Source organism: Eleutherodactylus coqui, chromosome 1 (genome assembly GCF_035609145.1).
Source record: "Eleutherodactylus coqui strain aEleCoq1 chromosome 1, aEleCoq1.hap1, whole genome shotgun sequence".
NCBI lineage: Eukaryota > Metazoa > Chordata > Amphibia > Anura > Eleutherodactylidae > Eleutherodactylus > Eleutherodactylus coqui.
In genome coordinates this window covers 98,962,819-98,987,405 of record NC_089837.1, presented here as the reverse complement: position 1 = coordinate 98,987,405, position 24,587 = coordinate 98,962,819, and the positions used below count along the sequence as shown (strand labels likewise).

Sequence of the window (24,587 nt, the reverse complement as noted above, 5' to 3'; positions counted from 1 at the left end):
CATCTGAGCAATGTGAGAGCAGCTCATTTATTATTAATGCACTGATCCATAGTGCAGCAAACAAACAAAAGGAAAACGACTCCAAAACAGATCAATAGCCCATTTCTGGGCGTCTAGTGGCACAATATATTCTGCTCCAGCAGTTCCCAGAGCTCGGTGGTAAGCACTTAGTGAGCAATGTGGAAAAGCTGTAATTTCTTCTATGATGTTTTTCTCCATTTCCCTAACTGGAAAAGTCAGTTTTGTATCATGAGACGTGTAATTATCTCAGCATGGAATGGGTGGTAATCACCTCCGCAGTGTATAAGAGGACCAAACTAAATGAAATATGCCAGCTGAATATACAATAACAGGACGGGGAATTACAGAGTTGCAGCACATATTTTAGGTTGTTTAAATATCTTTTTCAGCGAACCTTGCGGTAAGAAAGCGGCGCTGTATAAACTCTGGAGAACTCAATGGTCATTTTAAAACATTTTGTAACTTACAAGTGTGCTCTTCAAGCTGTGAAGGGGTCACTTGGCAGTCAAGAGGTTAAGACAAACACCCTAGAAATAATGTACCTCTCCATAACACTGTAGTAATAAAGAGACGAGGCAGACATGGCTCAGTGTGAGCTACAGCCCCCGCTGTGGGGTATGTGTCGGAAAAGCACAATGCACAGAGTGCGGCGCTCCTCCGGGACTTGCTGTACACACAAACACAGGAGGTATTAACAGCAGGACATTGGGAGATACTAATAGAGGAGATGGATAGAGGAGTCATATTAAAGTTTCATGACCTGTTCTGGCAGCAGCTGATGAAATGCTTTAATAGCAACATGCAGTTCACTTGCAAGAACAGGACAAAAATGTATCAGCATCTCCGTATTAATGCTCTGTTCATAATAATGATTATTTACATAGCGCCAACATATTCTGCAGTGCTTACAAGACAGGGGGAACAGACAAAATACAACAGATACAAAAACCACTGTTACTAATATTATATATATATATATATATATATATATATATATATATATATATATATACACACACACACATACATACATATATACACATATATACATACACACAATTTTTCTTTTCCCCATTGATTTCAGTGGGTTGTCAAAAAAGTAGAAAGGTTTGTTTGCTTTCTGGGGTTTTTTTTTTTTTTTTTGGGGGGGGGGGGGGGGGGTTGACCCCATTAAAATAAATGCGAAGAAAAACACAAAAAACAGATCAGTTTATTTTATTTGAATTCTGCTTTTTCGTCCCAGAATAGAAAGATATAACAATGTAAAGAGGAAGGACCAATGTACCTGGCAACAAGAGTCCGACCTCAGTAGGACGTTATTGGGTCATGCAATAGGGCTGCCATCTTCAGGTACTAAAATTTGCTGTGCCGCTCAGTTAAAAATTTGTGTAGCGCTGGACTTCATGCCATCACGTCATTTGGCTTGTCTCAGTGACTTCTACACGTATTATAGTGGTAAAAAGGTAAGAGTGAACTTTTGAGAAAATTGTGGTGCAAAGAAGAGCAAAAAGTGTATTTTGCTAAATGTTGCGACATATGGCTATTAAATCGCTCCAAAACGATTGACGCATGAGAATTAGAAAAAGTCTAAGATCACTAATGCCGAGCGTCACAAAGCTTATTGGGAGCATCTCAAAGTTAAGGCAGCCGAGTGTTGTGGGGTATTTGGATATGCGGCTGTTGGGGGGGAAATGATGGCCGTTACTCTGAGACTACAGAGAAGAGGAGTGAAAACATGATAGTTGATACACAAGGGCCATCATACTAGCTGGGGATTTCAATAATGAGGCCAAACTGAACTTCATGAGAACGCATTTTAATCTAGATTATCTTCCCACTGAATCTCCCACGACTCTGGTGGGTACAAATATAGATTTAACTTTTGCCCGAAATGTCGATCTCTTACCAGATGTACGTTACTTCGCGTATCAGAGACCCGTTCGACATCCACTTCATTTCGAAGAGGTGTAAATTTCTTTACAATTAAGAAATTAAAATTTCAGCTGTATACAGTTAGATATTTTATTTCAACGATACCCTGTACACGGTTCATATTACTTGCGGCCGCGGCCCCTGAGACAGCCCTGTCCCCCCCCCCCCCCCTCACAGAATAGACCGCTATGATTTCCTTTTAAAAAATGGAAATCAAATAGAGCCATTATTTTACATTATAGTTAATAGGTGACGGAAGCGAATGGACACGAGCCTGCGCCGAACATTGGAAAGACAAATCGAATAAAAAACTGATCCATTAAAAACAAAATGTAAACAGAAGCCAATGGAAACGAACAGCAACTATCCATCCGTCCACTGGATCCAAAAAGAAACAAATTATAGTTTCCATTTGATATCAGTTTTCAATCTATTCCATTAAAAAAAACAAAAAACAAACACAGATCCATTTAAAAAACGCAAATCAAAACGCTGATGTGAGCGAGCCCTTATCCAACACGCAAGAAGAGATATTTCCATGCATCCACACCTCCATTAGGGCTGGCAGTTAGAACTAGCTTTTCCATTTTTGGCAGTAAGATACAGAATTAAAACGGAAATAAACGTTTCCATTATTTTCCCCAGTGATTTCAATGGGCTTTCAAAAGAAAAGAAAAAGCAAAAGCTTTCAGTTAGCTTCCGCTCCATTAGTTTTCCGGTTTTTAACGGAACAAATAGCGCAGAATAATAATGGAACGGACGCAAACTGAAAACTTTCCATTTTTAAAAACCCATAGCAATTAATGAGGGGGGAAAAAAAATATATTTCTGTGTTAATTATGTTTCTCAGCTCCAAAAACGGAACAGAGACGGAATGATGACCGACAGCCATAACAGAAAGGTTAATGCCCCCTTAATACCCTCCTCATACGATTGTTTTTTCTTATTGATATCAGCTTTGTGCTTTTGAAGGCACACATATATCTGGAGCCAGATCTGCTTTAGGCCGGTTTCACATGGGCAAAAAAAAAAAAAAAGTGTGATTTTTTTTAGTGATGCGACAGCGCTACAAATCACATGTATGTCAAGCCCATGCTTCCCAATGGGTTCCTTCACATTAGCAATGTTTTGTAGGCAGCTATACTGTGAGAATACAAAATCACAACATGCTTTATACAGCCACGATTTGCAATGTTTTGTAGCCCATGTTTCCCCATCTCTCTTTCTGTTCCATCGCACAAAAGCGTGGTTTTCGTGCAGTGCAACTTTTACAGTAGGATGTCCTACTGTTAAACCCCTATCTGATTTAAACACAAAAACACAATACATTACCTAACAGGCGCTGTCCGCTCTGCCGCACTTCTTTTACCAAAGCTCTGGCTGCGGCACTTGTTTGTAGTTTTGAGTCAGCACTTTCTGGTCAGGGGTTTCAAAAACCCCACCTCCAAGAAGCACTGGATCTGATTGGTTCATTGAGTGCTGCAGTGATTTGGCTGAGCTGCCGCACTCGAGAACCAATCGCAGCCATTCAATGGAGGTGGGGTTTTAGAAACTCCAAACCAGGAAGCACTGGCTGAAAACTACAAGCAAGTATGCCCGAGCTGCTGAGATGAAGTGCGGCAGAGCAGAAAGGGCCTGTTAGGTATTGTATTGTGAGGTTTTTCATGCAGATTGGGCTTATTTTCAGGGCAGGGCTTATATTTCAAGCCCCTCAAAAAAATCCTGGCAAAAGAGTTCTACAAAATTGCGATATCACCACGAGAAAATGCAGCGATATCGCACAGAATACAGACAGAATATCGCTGTCACCCTTATTTTGAGCGGGGCCTGCAACAGTTTCACACTGGAGTGTTCCTTGGTCACAGTACTTTTACATCCACTTGCTGTACGGTTGAATGTAATCTGCTGTTCCCTGTTAACCATTTCAGGCTGGAGAGAAGATGACTTATCCCTCAAGTGTTTTGCTGATTCACTGCAATAAAAACATTGTAGCAAAAGCTGCTATCTTCATTCCAGGGCTTAAGAAATCAAAATATAGGAAACCATGTCAAGGAGGTGCCAAATATTTCAGCAGAGTGCTGGCACCGCTCTTCCTGCTCCACTATTAAATACCATTACTTTATAAAGAAGTGATCTTCTCCAGCATTATCAATGGCAATCATTAACCGTCAGTGGGGCAGAAAGTGAAGAAAAAAAACTGCTGCGCCCCTCCCCCGCATGATAACTACCTTATCCCATGTATATTAATTGCTTCTCAGAACTTCTTGAAAGGATGTATTTTATTAATTGTACGTTACATTGCCAGCTTCCCCTTATAAACTATATGTCCGTTAGCTTTATAGACCTTTAGGCCCCTTTCACACGGGACAGAATTACGCCGCAGCTGTAGCATTCCACATCAAAATCTGTAGGTCTAACTGCGGATTTTGATGTGGAATTGCAGGTAGGATATAAGAAGTTTTCAATTTTACATCAAAATTTTGGTGTGGAATTTACTGCTGCTTGTGATGCGTTGTGCGGCCTATTCTGTTCCATGTGAAAGATCTCTTAGGTTGCCTGTCCATGGGCGAGTTTTCATTGCAAGATCCGCCGTGATAAATCGTCCGCAGACCTCGCATGACACGCTTTCCATAGGCTAACTATGGAAAGAGCAGCCAGACGTCCATTTTTCTATCATAGTAAAATATTGTATCTATTGTAAAAACAGACGCAAGATTAGTTCCATATCTGCACTGGGACATCCGGTCTGAAGTTCCGTCTCAGATCCGGCACAAATTACCGAAAGAAGCACTGAATGTTGCTGACTAAGAGAATCAAAAATGCAGAACAGTACAAACCTTGGATGACTGAGCGGTAGAAAAACATCACCTGGTCAGATAATCCAGATTCCTGATGGAAGGGTCAGCGTTTGGCAGCATGAACTGATGCTTCTGCTCACAGCAGGTCACTACCTCCACTTACTTTATTTGAGCTACAAGAATATTCCTGCAGAACTAGTAGAACCTGTGCATGAATTATTATCTATGAATTATTGCGGTTCTGTAAATCCAGCGTGCTACTAGACAGGGGTCTCTAATAACATGCAAATTCTGTGTATATTCATGGAAAGTATATGCACGCACCCCATCAGGGTCTCCACATATTGCCCTCTTCCCCTCATTACAGCCCCATCTGCCTGGAACATTCTGTTGCTTCGTTGGGTCTCGTTAAGTGGCCAATGATACAGCTCTATCAGCAAGGAATGTTGCTGTAGTTCTAAAAGGCCACAAGCTCTGAAACACAAGCATCCTTGCCAGTAGAAGGGGAGAGAAAAAATAACGCATATATGACATATGTTAGAAAACTGATCACAGGTGACGCGTCTTTGATCAGCATCATCCATTTTTTGCTTTTCTTCTTTCTAACCGTTATAGGACATCTTCCAGCCAGTACCTAGCTCTGCTGCACCCTCTCCCTCTCCAGCCCCTACCAACTCCTCTCAGTGCTACCTACACACTAATAGTGCACCCCTCTGTTGTGAGACACGGCTTGAACCTACAGTTACAATGTGCCCTTCCATTTGCACCCCATACAGTTAATAGTGCCTCCTTTTGCCAACCCCACAATTAAAGTGCTGCCCCATGAGTCCCCCAGACAGCTACAGTACTCCGCCAGTGACATAGTCAAAGACACATGATTAGAGATGAGAGAGTATACTCGGTAAAGGCAATTGTTCGAGCGAGCCTTGCCTTTAGCGAGTACCTGCCCGCTCGAGACGAAAGGTTCGGGTGCCGGCACGGGGGAGCGGTGAGTAGCGGCAGTCAGCAGGAGGGAGCGGGGGGAGAGAGGGAGAGAGAGATCTCCCCTCTGTTCCGCTCTCCCCCGCAGCTCCCTGCCCGCTGCTGGCACCCGAACCTTTTGTCTCAAGCGGGCAGGTACTCGCTAAAGGCAATGCTCGCTCCAGCCATTGCCTTAAGCGAGTATACTTGCTCATCTCTACACATGATGCAAGGAAATGGAAAGCAAACAGAGAGCTTTCAGTTTGCTTCCGCTCTGTCAGTGTTTGTTTTCTTACAGGAACAAATAGCGCAGGCTGACGAGTTATCTGTTCTGTAAAAAATGAACAAAAAAGAAACCCGAAATGGAACAGAAGAAAACTGAAAGCGTTTTTGTTTTCAAAAGAGTGGAAAGCAATCAATAGGGGAAAAATGAAGCATTTAATTCAGTTTTAATTCAGTTTCTCTGCTACATAAATGGAACAGAGAGATGCAAAGCCCTAATGAAGCTTTAATGCAGATGTGAACAACCCCTTATTGGCACATTGTATGTGACCAGGGCTGTGTAAAGAATGTGACCTATACCAATTTGACGATTTAAAAGGATCTGATGCTTCTTAAACAGATATGGTACCAGAAATAGGCTTACTACATCGATATGATCCCACAACCAAGCTTACTACACAGATACCATATCTCTAGCATAAGCTTGGTTTTGGTACCATATCTATACAGCAAGCACAATTCTGGTACTTTATTGGTGTAGCATGCTATGTTCTGGTGTCTATGCGGTAAGCTCAGTTCTGTTACCATATCCGTAACATAAGCTTGGTTATAGTACTGCAACAGAACTGAGCTTACTACATAGATATGGTAACACAACTGAGCTTACTACATAGATATGGTAACAGAACTGAGCTTACTACATAGATATGGTAACAGAACTGAGCTTACTTCATATAGAATACCTTTGGATGTTGCAGGGCCAGGCAGCACTTTTGAAGGCAAGTAGGGGCATAGAGCAGAAAATCTGTCTCTCCAACTATCCCTGTTGCTCCTTTACCTCTATCGATAAGAACTCAGTGTTACTGCTTCACCAAGTCTATGAGCAGCCATGTGTGTCCGCTATGTGACTTTCTCAGCATAGCCCGACTCCTTCCTTTTCCTACTCTTCTACTTGAAGCAGCATTGGCAGGGAGGGAAGCCAGGCAATGCGGAGCAGGAAATAATATGGCTCGACAGTCACACAGCTGGACATAGACTTGGTGAAGGAGTGACAAAGTTCTGGTAGATGGAGTTGCGGGAGCACCGGAAAAGGGGTGGTTGGGGTGGCTGCGCTGCAGCCTCAGTTGATGTGGCAAGTTGGACCTCTGAGCCCCCTAGCGTAGGTTCCATGTCACAATTGCAACCCCTATAGCTACACCACTGCCATGTTCTTTCCTCCCCCTAGTCATCAGAGCTCTGCACCCTGCCATCCCACACACCCCTTTAACTCCATCCTCACTGCAATGAGATACATTCTGTTAGTAAATACGTATTGTCAGTAACTTTCAGTCATCATCATAATCCTTTATTCATACATAGGGATTTTTTAAGATTTAGTATCCATTAGACAGCAATATAAACTTTGTATATAGCTACTATTGAAATCTACGAGGACTGAATATGTTCCAGTTTAGGGCTGCGCCATTTAGCCAAAAATTCTAATCTCAATTTATTTCAATCCCTTTTCGATTTTAATCTCCATATTGGCCACACTAAGAGGGCCAATCTCAAATTTTACAATTCTGTTGAAAGCTAGAATTGTGCCTCAGCAAAATTGTGCTTAATTGAATTACTTTGATTGTCCAGCCCTTACCTACAGCACAATAGGTTGAAATAGTTGGAGTTGCACACAACATTACGTGCCTTCTTGGGTTACTATAATGGCTCTAGCACTGAAGAGGAAGCTGTGAAGCTCTGCGTGTATCTTAAGTAGAAAACACTTGAGCTAATGATTAACGACTTATCCTTGCGTCTCACTTTACATAACACACAGATGTGGCCCAAGCAGAATCGGGCTCACTGGAACAACAGCGTTCTAGCTGACAGCGATGGGACAGCGGTATGTTATATTTACAAAACATAGAGAAAAAAAAATATTAAGAAGTTAATAAAAACCAAAAAGATACACAAGTACAAAGGAAGTACTCCTGAACTCCTCATAAAGCACTGGTGTTTGATACAATATAGTGTCAGAAGTCATAACACTCCCCAGACAGGAATGATACATTGTTACTACTGCTTTTAGTTACTTAATGTCGATCTCTCTTTTTATTACATATAAAAACAGTCAAACTCTGTAATAAAGTCCTGAATTATTAAACTCATGAGAACTGACCTCTGGGACTGAGATTACAATGACATCACTTTACTGTATGTTCATATCTGCCAAGTCCATGGAGAATTTTCATACTGTGCATTTCCATGTTGGGGTTCCATCTCAAATGCCAAAGATGACATTCCGTTGGAACTCTGGTCTGAACCATAGGATTTTAAAGGGCTTCTTAAAGTCATTTCTTATATATAGTTTTGGGCTCCCCATGCCATAGAAGTAATATACTCACCGTGGCTCTGGACCGTTGCTTCGGCGCTCTGGCACCATGACATCTGACAAATGAGGTCATCCGGCCAAAAGGCCTGGTGATGTGGTGTAAACCTGTCATCGGCTTCTAATGTAGAAGCCTGGAAGTATATGGGACGTCACTGCTGACTTACCGGTCCAGCCTCCTATTGGCTGCAGCAGCCACATGGGTAAACAACCAATGTGATCTCTGCAGCCAATGTCAATAGAAGACCGGAGCGGCGGCGCAGCAGGAAGGCATGGGAGGTGAATACTGCTTTTTTTTATTTTATTTTTTTACATATATTATGTGTTTTCTCACTGCCACCAATGTTGGGGTGCTCAGAAACCCCCTTTAATGTGTTAAAAGGAGACTGATTTGCAGCATTTTCATGCAAATCAAATAGGTCTGGCACAAATGCTGAAAAGGAACAATCATTTGCTCAAATGAAGATCACAGGTTGCAGCTTTCCTCTCCGTTTTAGAATGAGAGACAATGATTATGTCCGGGGTTTTGTTTTCAGTGATCCAGACTGAGCTCTGAGAGGGAAAGGCTGGGCACACACCGAAGTGCAATGTGAATCCAGTCTTTTAGGCCATCAAGGATGACTGTTTTATTAAGGTGCCCCTCCAGTTTCAGGCCAAATTCCGTCCCGGGACCAGACAGAAGTTGTTCTTCCCTGCCATCCTGCCAATTCTGGGTCTTGCTTTCAGTTCAAGATGACCAACGCAATTAGTAGTGTTAGACTACCAATGCATTTTATACCTGCTCTCTTACCCATGTGATCAGCACTGGCCAATCAGATAGCAGTGCACACTGCATTAGATAGTTAAAAAAACTGCTGCAGTCATATTGGACAGCCCAAAACAGAGCCCGAACCAGTTGAATCTGGGGGGGAGCAGAGAAGAACAACTGCAGGTAATGTGCCCCCTTGCCCCGCCGTCCTGAAAGTGGAGGGTTGCTTTAAGATAGCTGCATTCTGTACTATCCACCCTAACTTCCTAGAACTTCTTCATGATCCGTTATTTACATAGCTCCACATACTCTCCTGGACACAGACTGATCACAGCTTTGCTCACAGTTTGGCCCGATCACATGCCATTATTTTGGTCAGTATTTTGCATGAGTATTTGTAAGACAAAGAGTGGAAAATACAAAGAAAAATAAAAAGTGGGAAGTTTTGCATCTCTTCAAGCCACTTCTGGTTTTGGCTAGCAAATGCTGATAAAACATACTAAGCAAAACATTGAGATGCGAAAGAGGCCTTTATAGAACTACTTCAGGAATAGCATTACTGTCAATGAGAAGAACAAACAGATCTGTCCTTTCTAATGTGTGATGTCACAGTCCTCACAACCGTCAGACTCCGTATCTATGCGGAAAAATCAATAGGAGTAAAACTCATGTTCTCTAATTTGGCTGCTCAGCCTTTATGTATACTAAACCACACTTTATATACATCGCTACTAGGAAACCTGGCTGAGGGGAAGAATCCATATACAGCAAGTGTAGGTTTTACTTAGTTTCCCTAGGCAATAAGACTTTAGAAGGTCCCTCCGGATATGTATGGAGAAGACACGAGGCAACATGTTTCCAAGCATAGTTATGAACTGCATGAACGTCTCAGAGTTGGCAGAAGGCTTGCACTCATTATGCAACTCAGGGTGCCGTTGGCCTTTAGATTCGGAGCATCATAGGCATATTGCCCTGAACCTAGCCAGCATCAAATTAACCAACAAAACTACTTCATTTAACTCACAGCCACCATGCTGAGTCAGGAAGCAGCCCTATGGCAATGCCAATGAGTTAAACGAATTGCGGCAGTTGTGCAGATAGAGATAATAATTGTACCTAGGATGAAGGATGGATGGATGGAGGTATTCAAAATGACTTATCATAGTTAGGCTACATTCACACGGGCGGGAATCTCGCATGAGTTTAGTTTTGTGTGCTGCGAGACGCACAAAACTTTCACAAATATGAACTTCATGCTTTTGGACTTTTTCACATGAGCAATTTTTTCCTTGCAGCATGTTCTATCTTTTGGCGTTCCTTCGAACCGCCTCCCCCATTGTTTTCAATGGGACCTCACTATGCATCACACTGGACACACATGCAGTGTGATGTTTCCCATTGATATCAATTCAAAATAATTGTGAATCGGAACTCCGGACTCCAACTCCATTAAAATCAATAGAAGTAAAAATTGCCTTCTCTAATTTGGCTTCCTTGAACAATAACGGAGGTAGTTGGTGCCCCAGTGGTTAGCACTGCTGCCATGCAGAGATAAGGTCCCCGGTCCAAATTCCCTTTGAAGGTCAGTTTCAAACCTATACCTCCAGCACTGCAAGACAGCAGCACTAAGGCAACACACCAGTCCTATAGGCTCAAAGCAGAGAGCCAATATTTTGGCAATTTTTGCTAAAAAAAAAAAATCAGATCGGTATGATCTAAACAGATTTAGCAAATATTGGCCAGATTTGTTTGCCCAGGTGATCAAGATGATGAACATTAATAACTACGGCAACAGGTTCTTTGTGTCGGGTCCCGAATAGGAAGGCACTTAAATTTGAAAGAGGCAGCTGCTATTTTGGAGAACTGCAGCAGAGTCCTGAATGTCTTGCCTCGTGAGCATCTCCTATCTCCATATGTATTTTTGTTAGCCATTAAAAAGATATATCGACAAGACCTCTTGCTGGAAACAATCACAAATTATGGTAAGCATCATACAGTAATTTGTGACTTATGACCACCAGAAATATGGGGTTTAAGTGTCCCTTTATCTACAATAGGACTTGTATTGAGGACTCCCTCCTATATAAGTATCCTACTGACCTTAATCCGTGTCTATCAATGTGGTAAGCACACAAGTGTATGCATCTAGCTATGTAGTGAGCAAGCACAAGTGCCTCCATAGTAGTGGTGGACGGGTCTCTGGGAATATTTATGCATGTGGTCAGTATTCGAATGAGCCTGAGTATGCGGTCAGTGTACGCATCTACGTGGTGAGGATTTGTATGACTGCGTTCATAACTGTGGTGTGGGGTGTATGAGTGTGCCCAAGCATGTGGTGAATGTGCGTATATATGTTGACCAATGTTGAAAAAAAAAACCAAAATCACCCGACGCATCTGGAATAAATTGCTTGGTGGGAAAAACTATTCTCTAAGCTTGGTACTTTTATCATACTGTATATACCCTGTATAGATATGCAGAGATGCCATGTATCATATACATAGACCTGTACAGTAGCCTGAGGCTTGTACCCCTATTCTTTTAGGACCCTAGCAGCCCCCCTGATACAACACTATTTCTATACATTTATCTCTATCAGATTTACAGGCTGCACCAGCAGCTTTCATGATCCTCTAAATGATCACATGCAGAACTCTACCACCAAGGCAGATGGCCAATAGCCATTGAAATGGAGTGCGGCATGTTTGCCATCTTCATACGCTGGCTGCTGTGCATTTCCTTAAAGACGATAACGGTCATGTATGACTACTGCAGTTCAGATCTATTGACCATCATATTCTGCCCTATCTGATGTGTATTAATTTGAATCAGTTTTTAAGCATAACCTTATATCTACTCAGTCCATGGCAACCCCCACATCCCCCACCCCCAGCTAATGATTGACAGATTACCCTATATGAGGGCACCTGAAAGGCTGCCAATCACTAGCAAGGTGCAGCCAGAACCATAAACTAGGCAGCTGAGAGGATATAAAACATACAAGATGTTCACATTTTAACTTACTAGGGAATGAGTCAAAGGTTGCAGGGAATGGGTAAAAGTGACACTAAGGCCTCCTTCCCACGAGCGTGACGGGCTCCGCAGCATAATATTACGCAGTGAAGCCCGTCACGGCGCCCCCCAGAGCCCCTATACTTACCTGCGGGACATAGCGTGAAATCGCTTCCCCGCCCACCGCCGCCGCGTCACCGCTCGTCACCGCCCACCGCCGCGCGTCACCAGCCGTGTCACGTGCACGGCCGGCCGTGTCACGTGACGCGGCCGGACCGCGTCATTTGGCGTCATATGACGCTCGGCGGTGGGCGGGAAAGCGTTTTTTCACGCTATCTCCCGCTGGTTACAGCGGGAGATAGCGTGAATGGACGGCTTCCATTGACTGCAATGGAAGCCGTCAGTGCGTACAGCCCGTCCTCACCCGCAGAAAATAGAGCATGCTGCGGGTGAGGACGGGAGAAATCGCGGTGCGTAATTCCGCGCTGGAATTACGCATCGTGAGCATTGTGCTATTAGGTTCAATAGAACCTAATAGCTGCGGGCAACGCAGCGGATTTTCGCCGCGAATTACGCGGCGGAAATCCGTTCGTGGGAAGGAGGCCTAAGGCCTAAGTTGCATAAGTTGAAGCACAGAAAAGGATTACAACTAGATTAGTGTTTCTTCTTCTGCTCAGAGTCGGATTAATGGACATGGACCTGAGGAGTTTATCAGCAAAATGGGAATAAAATAGTGTCTGCCTTTCAAAGGAAACTGGACAGACCTGCTGCACATATCAGTGGAAAACTGGTAATCTTATGTAATACATAAGAGTCCAGCATGTAAAACGTTTCATAGTCCCTAAATGACAATATACTTCTTCATAGATGCTCCATGGAAAGTCACCTCCATATATAGAATGCGTCTGCAGTATTATGCTGTTTTACCACCCAACAATTGATATTTAAGTCTATTATAAAACCGAAATGGGTTTTACACCATAAAATCCCAACTGTATGCCTTGTGGGAGGGAAGCTTTACTTTCTGCCTCTTTGCTCTTAGGTTTTTTGGTATTATTGCTGCAACTCTAGAAATGGGAGTTGAATGCAGCTAGCATAGATAGTATGAGCCGAGCCCCCTTACCTATGGGCCCTCCACAGCAGCTGCATGAGCTGTTCATATGTACTGTATGAACTTGTCAAGATGATTAGTTTATTGATCCAAATCCTTGCTCATTCTGAGTTTAGAAGCCCAGTAGGGCTCTTACAGTGATAGGCAGTAATTTCTTTATGTACATTCATACTGGGAAGGCTATCAATCACTTATAGTGTCAGGCTGGCAGTTGTGGATCCACCTTGCACACAACGGTTGGACGTTAGGCTATTTGTGGCGGCAGCACCCGGAGAACACAAATTTTCAGCCTTAACCCCTTCAAAAAGAATACGGTCTTTGCTGTGGGGCCCCTACACCCTTACTCGCACAGACAGTCCAGGTAGTGTTGCTGCTGATGCTGTACTGGGGCAAGGCACAGAGCCAGATAGTGTGAACACATGCAAATCCAGATAACAGGGCTGGGCAGGAGGTCATGGCAGCCAAAAAGCAAGCCCAGAATACAGAATTGAGGTTAATGAGCACAAAAGTCAGAATAGTCAGTAATATAGGCTAAAGTAAGAACCGGAATATCGAAACAGGGGCTGTCACAATGGCTGATGGCCATTTACTTAGGCATCCTCCATAATGGGGAGGATATGCTACATAGAGGGAACTGGATGAGGATTGGTGGGGGACCTATTTAGGGTGTGTGCACTGGCCCTTTAAAGGAGGGGGCGAGAGTACACGTGCGTCCTACAGGAAGATAGGAGTGACCCAGCAGTGGAATGTGCACAGCGTACAGCTCATGGAGGATGGTGGTGTCCAATCGTGGCCCTAGGGACAGATGAGATATATGAACGGAAGCAGTCTGCCGTGACATCTACCACCGCCCACTGAACTACTGACCATCTATTTAGTCCAATCAGTATATTAGGTAATATGGAGTTTTCTGCTTTCACTCCTTGCAGAATTGATAAAACTCTGAACAAAATGCTGCCATTGCAACAAAAAAAATTGGCTCTGGCAACCAACTTTTGTTCCTTGTACATTAAATATTCATTGACCTGTGTGACTCTATTGCATCAGTCTATATTAGCAAATATCGATGCGAGAAGCTGTATACAGCAGTCAGCAATAGGCTGCTATATTGCATGTAGCTTTCTGCCAGCAGGGGGTGCATCACTAGAGTGTGTGGTAGGTAAGTGCATATGGTGGGGAGGGGGTGGGGGGGTGGGCTGGAGTAATTGGTGCTGCTATTGAGGTGGAGGTTGTGGGAGAAGAGTTCTGAAGTGACCACTGTGAGAGAGAAAAGAAACATTGTAATACTTAACCTATTTAGATGCTAGAAGTACAGTCATGCGCCAAATGATTTAATGGAACATTCCTTATCCTGTTACATTGTAACAAAGTGTTCTGAATTCACCAGCACGTTCCTAGAAATAAGTACTTAGCAGTAGGGAATGGATGAGTGCATAAGGTCTGAAAAGGGCTTCATCTGCTCGCCATGAATGTTCATGAACAGCGTAGTAAAGAAAAGCAGAGAAAGTTCATATGATCTCTGAGACAGGTTTACCAGGACTAAACTATTGATGACCTATCTGAAGGATAATTAACCAAGAGTTGATCAGCAGGGGTCTGCCACTCGAGAACATCAATGATCATCTAATTAAAGATTGCATGACACTCAAATGAGCACTGCAATCTCTTCTTAGGCCTGAGTGAATGGGTTTGAGCTGCTATACCAGGCACAGTCACTAGAGAGTGTACGGCGCTGTTACTAGTATAGACTAAAGTGGGCGCTACAATCAGCTTTATTCAGTGGGGATTCAGAATGCAGACCCCTGATGATCCTGAGGACATGGCATTAATAGTTTAATCTCACAAAAAAACCTTTAATCAATTAGTAAGGTTTTACAAAAATTAAAAGGGTTTGTCTAGCTGTACACTATTGATAGGCAATCCATAGGGCAGGTTATCAATAGTAGATTGTCAAAAGGTTCAGTCGCCCAGGATCCCTGCTGATCAACTCTTCTCTGGGCCGATGAAATCGTGCACCAAGCTGATTTCTGCAGGAAGCTGACAGCTCTGTTCTTACTGCAGTAGCCAGGCTTGGTATTGCAGGCCAAGTACTCATATATTGCAACGTTAATTCGGCTTGCAATACCAAACCTGACCACTGCAGTGAGAATTTCTGCATAAATCAGCTCAGTGCACAAGCACACAGCCCAGCAAACAGTAGACCGGTCGGGGTCTCAGGTATCAGAACCCTCACGAATCAACTAATGATGTCCTATCCTGAGAATAAGCCATCAATAGTTCACAACTGGACAACTCCTTTAACCCCTTAACACCGCAGGGTTTATATGTAGTGGGATTGACAGTTGATTCCAAACCATACAAGGCAGGTGTCGTCTGTCTGCGATAGCTGACACTTGGCTGCTATAGCTGCGATCAGCACCAACGCTGATTGTGACTGTTAACTCTCTAAATTCCTCTAAGTGTTCAGGGGTCCTGTGTGGCCCCCTGTGATGAGACTGGGAGGTGTTTGGTTTCCATGGCAGCTGTGGATTTTCTGAAGGCCCCAAGGACTGAAATAAATGAATGCCTATAAAAAGCTGCCTGTTAAAATTAGATTATACTGCATGAACAATCAAACAAATCACAAGTTCAAGTCCCGTATAGGGACTAAATAAAAATGTAAATATATAAGTTTAAAAAAAGTTTTTCGTTATTGGAAAAAAAAAAATGTTTAAGAAAATGAAAAAAAACACGACTTTTTCCCATATTAATAGTAAAAAATAAGAGCATATTTGGTATTGCCAAGTCTGCTAAAGTTTGATCTATCAGTGGCATTATTTATCCTGCATGGTAAATGTTGTGAGAAAAAAATATTCACGCCAGAATTGTGTTTTTGGTCACCCCATCTCCAAAAACTTTTTTTATAAAAAGCGATCAAAATGTCATATGAACCAATAGAAACTACAGGACGTCCCACAAAAACAGCCCTCAAACAACGTCCTCGATGGAAATATTAAAAAAGGTATGGCTGTCAGAAAATAATTTTTTTTTCCCAAAGTTTTTTTTTTCTAAAAACAGTACAGCAAGAATAAAACTATTTCAATTTGGTATCGTCGTAATCATACAGTCCCACAGAATAAAGTTACGGAATTTTTTGCTGCCATGTGTACGCCATGAAAAGAAGTTTTCCCCCCAGAGATGGCATAGTTGCCTATTTTTCCTATTTCACGTTTTTAAAAGTTTTTCAGTACATTATGTGTTACATTACATGATAGCACCTTTGAAAAATACAACTCGTTCTGCAAAAAACAAGCCATTAAATAGCTACATTGATAGAAAAATAAAAGTTATAATTTTTTGAAAGCGAGAGGAAAAAAATTTTAATAAAAGTAAAAAAAGGGCCGTGTCCTTAAGGGGTTATGTCAGCAGTCACCTCTACCACAATCTTATATGACACATGATATAGTACAATTGAAGCCAAAACAGAGCTGTGGTTTAGCGGACCTGGCCAGTCCATGCATTACATAAATGGTGTTCCACTTGAATGGCAAGCAGGGGTTGACTAGCGAAGAAGAATCCATCATTGGCGGATGTCCCTTGCTTGGTGCCCCCCTTTATGGGCCCAGCATGTCCATACATTATATGGATGTACATATCAGGAAGCATTATGGAGTCAATAATCAGACTTACAGTTTGCATCGGTTCCTGGCTCCTCTCAGGACATGAAGCTCCTGGTCTCCATTCTCCACGACATGTCTTATGGTCAGCTAAGCATAGCAGCAAGCCCAGTTCCAGATGTAGGGACTCAGCAGGTAAATTAATAGGCTCTACAAGGAAGACAAACATATGCAAATACATGAGTGACATGTCTACAATAATTAAGAAATTAATGTTTACATATTTATTGTTAAATGAGCGATTTCGGTCCATTTCCTGCACTAGTTTCCAGAATATAAACAAACAGTTAAAGTTTTGTGATTTTTAAGAGTGGATTAAGAAACTACTGATATTCTTTTCAGTCCTTCAGACTGACAGGAGAAGTTTTATCCATAACAAGACTGGGTGAACAGGTCCAAAAATAATTATTGTTTTTTGACTGTCCATTAATTCAAACGATCTTGTGACAACAAAGGTCCATAAATATAAAAAGGACTGTTGATGAACATGGCAAATCAGTAACAGCACAGTAATAACTAGAGGAGGCACAAGTCTTCTTAAAGGAGTCTTACAAAAAATGTAAATAAGGCCCTCAGGACATATGCCTTTGTAATTCCTGAATGCTAGGTTCTCCATACAGTTTAGATGTTGTAGCGCTTGTGCATCGCCCTCTTCTCTGAAGTCTATGCATATCTCCAACCAAACCAGATCCAGCAGGACCGTTCCAGATTTCAGGTGCTATCCCTGCAAGCCAGTGTCATGTCCCGATTTCAACTGTATCTGCATCCTAAGGACACAGATTCAGTTGAATATAATAGTGGAAGTCGTCGGTGAGCCATCCCAGTAACTTGTGACATGGAGAATATAACTTTCACTCCCTTCTTCATAAACCACTTAACACAGGGTGCTCAGCTATTGCCGTAAACCTGACTACCTTTCGCACCCTGGAAGGTGGAGCAAGCAGGAGATGGTAAGGTAGGATAGGTCATTCTCTGAAATGGAAATACCCCTTTATGCTCTACAGGCCAACTACCATCCTTCAACAGATCAGAGGGATCTGTGTCACCATTATATCAATAAACACTTCAGGATCACCTCAGGACTTATAAAAACATTAATTAACAAAACCATAACATAAAATTAGTAAACGGCACTACAGTACAACCTGTACTGATAGCAAAATGTCCTCTCTAAAGGAAGTGGGTCACCAGGACCTGGAGTGGATTTCTAGCAACAATGGGGGCCTTCAGCAACCCTTAAATATATGCACTTTTTTGTCTTTTCTTTTAACTGGTCATTTTCTACTGAGAGTAGTTCAATAACTAATAGTCGGTAATACTGAATAATACTGAGCCACATGGTAAAGTATATGGTCTATTCTGGAGTCTTTTTTTTTAAAAATCTGGTCTAAAGCTAATTAGGGGTCTCATTATTTGTGGTGCTACAGCGGCTGAGGATGGCTAAAGTAGCAAGCTCTGCAGTGGTTGACAGAAGTTGTCATGGTGGTCTGAGCTGGACAGAGAGGAAAATTAAAAAGAGTATGACTCCAAACAAAGATTAACTGTGAGGCACCAGATTTAATTATTATGTATTCTGTCAGTGACTAAGTCTGATCAGTGGTATATTCTCTTTTATGGTCTGCAGTGTTATAATATGCTGCAAACTGCTGTAAGGAATTGATATCTCACCATTCTATAGTCTCTGTAAAAAGGCATTACCGGCTATATTGATCCTATATATTGTGGTACATTTATCCTTGACTGAAAGTGCAATAGCCTGCTCCCAACAGTGTTGATTGAGGATTATGGGTTCCACTTAAATTTTCCTATTTCTTGTTTAAAGGATACCTGATTTTTCAACAAGTTTTCTAAAATACACTGTGTTCTCCCTACCCACTCATTTGCTGCTGTTTGGACCCAGTTTCAAGTCTAAGTTCTGATTTTCAGTGGGTCTCCCCCTTTTTTTTGTTATTTTGCAATCCACTTTCAGGGAAGGGGTGTGTAGTTAGTCTAACATTCTGCCAGTAGTTCCTGTCCTGATTTTTTTGATCTCACTTCCCATGCTGCATTGCACGGTCTCTGGTTCAATCAGAATGGAGGCAATACCAGAACACAATCAGACATTCAGAAACAATCTGGCCAAATGGTTAGTAAACCAATTATAATGTGCATATGTAATGTGTGCATACACGCTCTGTAATAGCAAGAGAAGCAGAAACTGTGGAGATCCTTATCACAGTGTCTGCAGATCTGTCAGCCGGCAGCCTCTGAGTGCCGGGGAGCAGACTGTGAAGATAGCCCCTCCTCTTGTTGCTATGAAAAATCAATGTCTTTGTTACTATAGAAGCTTTGTACCTGACAACAGCAGTGGATTGCAGAGAAGTTGCGAGACCCCTAGTGGCAGCCACTTCAAACGTGATTTACATTGGTATAGCAATATTATTTTTAATGCAAGAATTAAAGAAATGATAAGTCTAACACAAGCTGATAGAGGAGAATAAATTGTCTGAAAAGTTAGTGCCCCTTTAAGAGTGTGGTGAGGTGCATTATCAAACAAATTCTAGTTCTGGATCTGCCCCTAGAGAGACCATGAACTCCCATATAGAACATAGCAAGAAAGCAGTTCTATGTGAACTGAACCATGTAGTCATAGGTTCCCACTCAGCCAATCAGGATGCATCTCATACAACTCTTCAAATAGATTAGTTTGCCATTGATAAAAATAACTGCAACTTTATGAAAGTGCAGAATTGCCATAATCCATGATACACGGTCACTAGATTAGATCCGCTCATTTAAAGCCAACTGAACAGTGAAGGGAAATACCTAATAGAGTAATGAAGGTTACCACAATATGCCATCTGTGTTATGTAACGCATACATTTTCCTATTAGAGCCTGGAGAGTATTTTTTTTTTTTATAACGGCTGTTTTTCATACTTTTAGTTTATTATTTCAGTACTCCACTCAAACACTACTTGGCAATTCAGCTGGTCATGCGGTTGGCAAAAGGTCTGTGGTTTTATGCCTGGAGCAGCAGAGGTAAATGCGTCACTAGGTGGAGAAGGAAAAGTATGAAGGAAACCTATGTGAAATGTCAGAGGAGTCCAAGGGCAAGTCCATTTACAGGAAGGTTATGGAGTCGCTTTATTAGTTTAGAGAATTGCAATTATGAGCAGAACCACAATACAACGATCGTATTGACATCGCCATTTCCAGGGTATATCCATGTGTTATTTAGAGGTGCAGCCCTACTAGATCATAAATACAAAACAAACTGTGACCACAGTCAGTTTTTCTTTAGACCGGGGGTGTCATCACCCTTATGGTTGCCTTCATAGTATAAGAATAGTGATCTCCATTGTGGCTGTAGGAGTAATAGTGTACCACATAGTGGCCTCAGTAGTAATAATGATCCCCATTATGGCTCCAGTAGTAACAGTGGCCCCTATATTAGCCCCAGTAGCAATAAGTGACCCCCATAGTAGTCCCAGTAGTAATAGTTATCCCCCTATTGGCCTTTGCCCAGGCATAATCCCTACAGGCATTTCACCCAGCCTGCAGCTCCTGTCCAGCCCCGGTGACAGTCACTGCCGAGTCTGTGATTGCTGACCCTTCCTCTGTGTCTCCGCTGCGGGGAGGAGAAGTCAGCGGTCATAGACACTGCACTGCTGTCGTCCTGTTAGGTTGTTGCACAGCCAATGGGCCACATAAAATGAAGTAGTGAGCCGGAATGGCTCACGGGCTTTACACTTGACGTGTGTTTTAGACCATATTTTTTCCTCAAGGCAAATGGGCAAAAGTGTGACACAAATGCAATGGATGCTTCATACTGTGGCTTGAAATAACATCAGGTTTTTCCCCAAACCACAAAGTTTTAACTGCAAGCTGTGAATTTACACTCACTTCTATGGTATGCCATTGAATTCAAACAAATGAGGCTGAGCGGGAATGCCAACCACAACCCAAGGGCAAGAGTGCAGCAGTTTCTGACAAAAAGCAGACCCTATTCGGTATGTGTTGGACATCCCTTTTAACCATTATGAGTACAGTATACTAATTCTGTCCTAGTTAGGCCGGTCTCACACAACCCGATTTCTATTCACCTGCGCGGATGATCATCGGTATTACACGCCCAATAAAAGAATAGAACATTTGAATGTCCGCTCAGAGGAGTCGATAGAGATTATGATTTGCATCTTTGGAAATGAAAATCGCAGCATGTTCTAGTTCTGTGCGGAATCCGTCTAGTGGCGGTCAGTGCCAGATTCTGCTACAGACTCCCGCCGCTGAAGGCTCCAGCATGCAGAATCCGACTCGCTCGTGTAAACCCACATTCACATTGACTATGATGCGATCCATCACATTTCCGTCATGGTGTTTTTTAATCAATTTACCAGATAAAATAGTGCAGCAAACTGCAAAGCTTGGCCTGCATTTTTTTAAGGAATGTATGAAACAGCCTCCAAAGCAGATGTGATGACAGCCTTAAGGCCCTTCTACAGGGCATGGCTACCATGTGAATAACACTAGGCAACAACAAAAAAAAAAAATCTGTCTGGGAAAGTTGTATTTTCATATTATTGGGATAACATACAAATGGTTATTAACTGTAATTGAGCCCAAACTTTGATTGTCACATTGCTAAGATTATATGTATGGTGCAGGATTATACATAGTACCATAGTTTGTAAGGCCGAATGAAGACAATGTCCATCTAGTCCAGCCTGTCTATCCTCCTGTGTTGTTGATCCAGAGGAAGGCAAAAAAAAAACAAGAGCAGAAGCCAAATAGCCCTTTTGGGGAAAAAATTCCTTCCCGACTCCCTAATGGCAATCAGACTGTTCCCTGGATCAACCCCTAATAGTTCCTACCTGCCTGTATACCCAGATTAACAATTAACCTAAGATTTATATCCTGTAATATCCTTCCTCTCCAGAAAGACATCAAGTCCCCTTTTAAACTCCTCTATGGATTTTGCCATCACCACATCCTCAGGCAGAGAGTTCCACAGTCTAACTGCTCTTACAGTAAAGAACCCTTTTCTATGTTGGTGATGAAACCTGCTTTCCTCTAAACTTAGCTGATGCCCTCGTTACCGTCGTTGTCCTGGGTATAAGCAGATCCTGGGAGAGATCCTTGTATTGTCCCCCCATGTATTTATACATAGCTATTTGGTTGCCCCTTAGCCGTCTTTTTTCTAGAGTAAATAATCCCAATTTGGATAGCCTCTCTGGGCATTCCAGTCCCGTCATTCCATGTATTAGTTTAGTCGCTCTTCTTTGAACCCCCTCCAATACTGTAACATCTTTCCTGAGCACCGGTGACCAGAGCTGTACGCAGTATTCCATGTGGGGCCTGACAAGTGCCAGTAATTATTTTGTATGCTAATATAATGCTGTTAGTTTTTGTTTTTTTACATCTGTAGATAAAGTTTGGCATCAAGAGGGTATAAATATCCTGCAGATACTTTCTGTTATGCATGCGGAGAGTTCATCAAAACAGGCAAAGTAGTATTCTTTGGCATTGGCAAAAATGAATGCAGCCTACAAAGCATATTTTGGGATGGCTGTGGGTGATCAAGATAAGTCATGGGCACCTCACTTCAGCTGCAATAATTGCAAGGAAACTCTTGAAATTTGGTCCAGAGGTGAAAATAGACCCATGAAGTTTGCGATACCAGGAATTTGGCGGGTGCCAACTGATCATTCCACCAACTGCTATTTCTGCATGGTAGACCCCTCCAAACATCGAAGTGGAAACAATCAAGTTGCTGTGACATAGCCAAACATTCCTTAGTCTATGGCCCCGGTATCACATTGCCCTGATCTCACCATTCCGACGCCTCTACAGAGCATGCATAGCGTGCAGACGTGTTCAAAAAACATCAGCTCAGACATTAAAGATGCAACTGATCCTTTCCATGCCGGTGAAGATGCCAGAAGACCATACTACCCAAACCAGAAGGATGTTAATGATTTGGTAAGAGATCTTAGGGCTCATGTCCACGGGCAAAATAAGAATTAAAATCCGCAGCGGATTTTAACTCTTCTCCTGCCCGCGGATCCGCACCCCATAGGGATGCATTGACCACCCGCGGGTAGATAAATACCCGCGGATCGTCAATAAAAGGGATTTTAAAAAAATGGAGCATGAAAAAATCTGGACCATGCTCCATTTTCGTGCGGGTCTCCCGCGGGGTCGGCTCCCGCGGGCTTCTATTGAAGCCCATGGAAGCCGTCCGGATCCGCGGGAGACCTAAAATAGGAATTTAAAAGAATTTACCCATCCGGAGCGGACCGGAAAGGTCTTCTATTCCTCATGGCCGGATCTTTCTTGCTGCGGCTCGGCGGATGTGCCCGGCGCATGCGCGCGGCACGCCGGCGACGTGCCGAGTTCATCCGCCGGCCGAAAAAGAAGATCCGGCCGTGAGGAAGAGAAGACTTTCCCGAACCACTCCGGATGGGTAAATTCTTTTAAATTCCTATTTTCAGCGCTCATGTCCGCGGGGCAGGAGGGACCCGCTGCAGATTCTCCATGGAGAATCCGTAGCGGGCCTGATTTTCCCCGTGGACATGAGGCCTTAGTCTTACAAAAGCTAAAGCAGAAATTCTGACATCCAGGCTGAAACAGTGGAACTTGCTGGATGATAGCGTGCAAGCTACAAGTCAAAGAAAACCATCAAATGTTTTCTACCTTCTTCACCCTTCAAGATGGACTACCATGGCATGACTGGTCTATTCAATGAAATTGGGATACCTTGTAACGCACAGGATTGGTGCCTTTTCATCGACAGTTCTTCCAAGAGCCTGAAAGCAGTTCTGCTCTACAATGGAAATCAACTTTGATCATTTCCAGTAGCTCACTCTGCACATCTCAAGGAGGACTACAGTAGTGTCAAATTCCTGTTGCAAGTTGTGAAGTACAATCAGAATGGTTGGGAGGCAATTGGTGACTTAAAAATGGAAGCTTTCCTAATGGGTCTTCAAGGTGGTTTCACAAACTTTCTTTGCTATATTTGTCTTTGGGATAGCAGAGCCAAAACTGAACACTCCCATCGACGAGATTCGCCTGAACATATTGACTTTACTGTCGACCGAAGCAACGTCAAATGGGACCCCTAGTAGTTCCTGAGATGATTCTGATGCCACCTCTTCACATAAAACTCAGGCTTATGAAACAGTTTGTCATAGCTCTAGATAAAGAATCTACAGTGATGAAACAGCTTTGGAAAGAAGTTTAGTAGATGACTGAGGCCAAGGTAAAAGCTGGTATCTATGTGGGACCACAAATCAAGAGGATCATAGAATGTGCAAAGGTTTCCTGACCACTCACAGAAGTACAGAAAGCAGCTTGGAACAGTTTTGTTGCCATGGTTCAGGGGGTTCTTTGGGAAAAAATAAAAAAATTGCAAAGCAGACAACTCTGTGAAGCTGGTGGAAACGATGGTGAAGAAATACCACGCTATGGGCTGCAGGATGTCGCTCAAGGTTCATATACTGGATTCTCATCTATATAAAGTCAAGCAGAACATGGGAACGTACTCCGAGGAACAAGGAGAAAGGATCCACCAAGACATGCAGCAGTTTGAGCCTCGCTATCAAGAACAATACAATGAGAATATGATGGGCGACTACATCTGGGGGCTGGTACGTGAAAGTGACCAAATACACAATCAAAAAGAACCAACCAGACATTTTCATTCATCTTGAACTGTATGGACATACCTTGCACTGTATAATGGTTTTGGCTCATGATTGTAAGTCATTTTTTTCCACACTGTG

General features: G+C 42.7%; 1 protein-coding gene across 1 annotated transcript in view; it reads right to left on the bottom strand.

Annotated features, from left to right (window-relative positions):
• PIK3CB (phosphatidylinositol-4,5-bisphosphate 3-kinase catalytic subunit beta) overlaps positions 1 to 24,587 on the bottom strand; it is a 177,393-nt gene that overhangs the window by 105,587 nt on the left and 47,219 nt on the right. Inside the window, exon 2 of the mRNA XM_066598196.1 lies at positions 16,839 to 16,975. The gene's annotated coding sequence lies outside the window, so the exon portion shown is untranslated. The remainder of the gene's footprint in view (positions 1 to 16,838; positions 16,976 to 24,587) is intronic.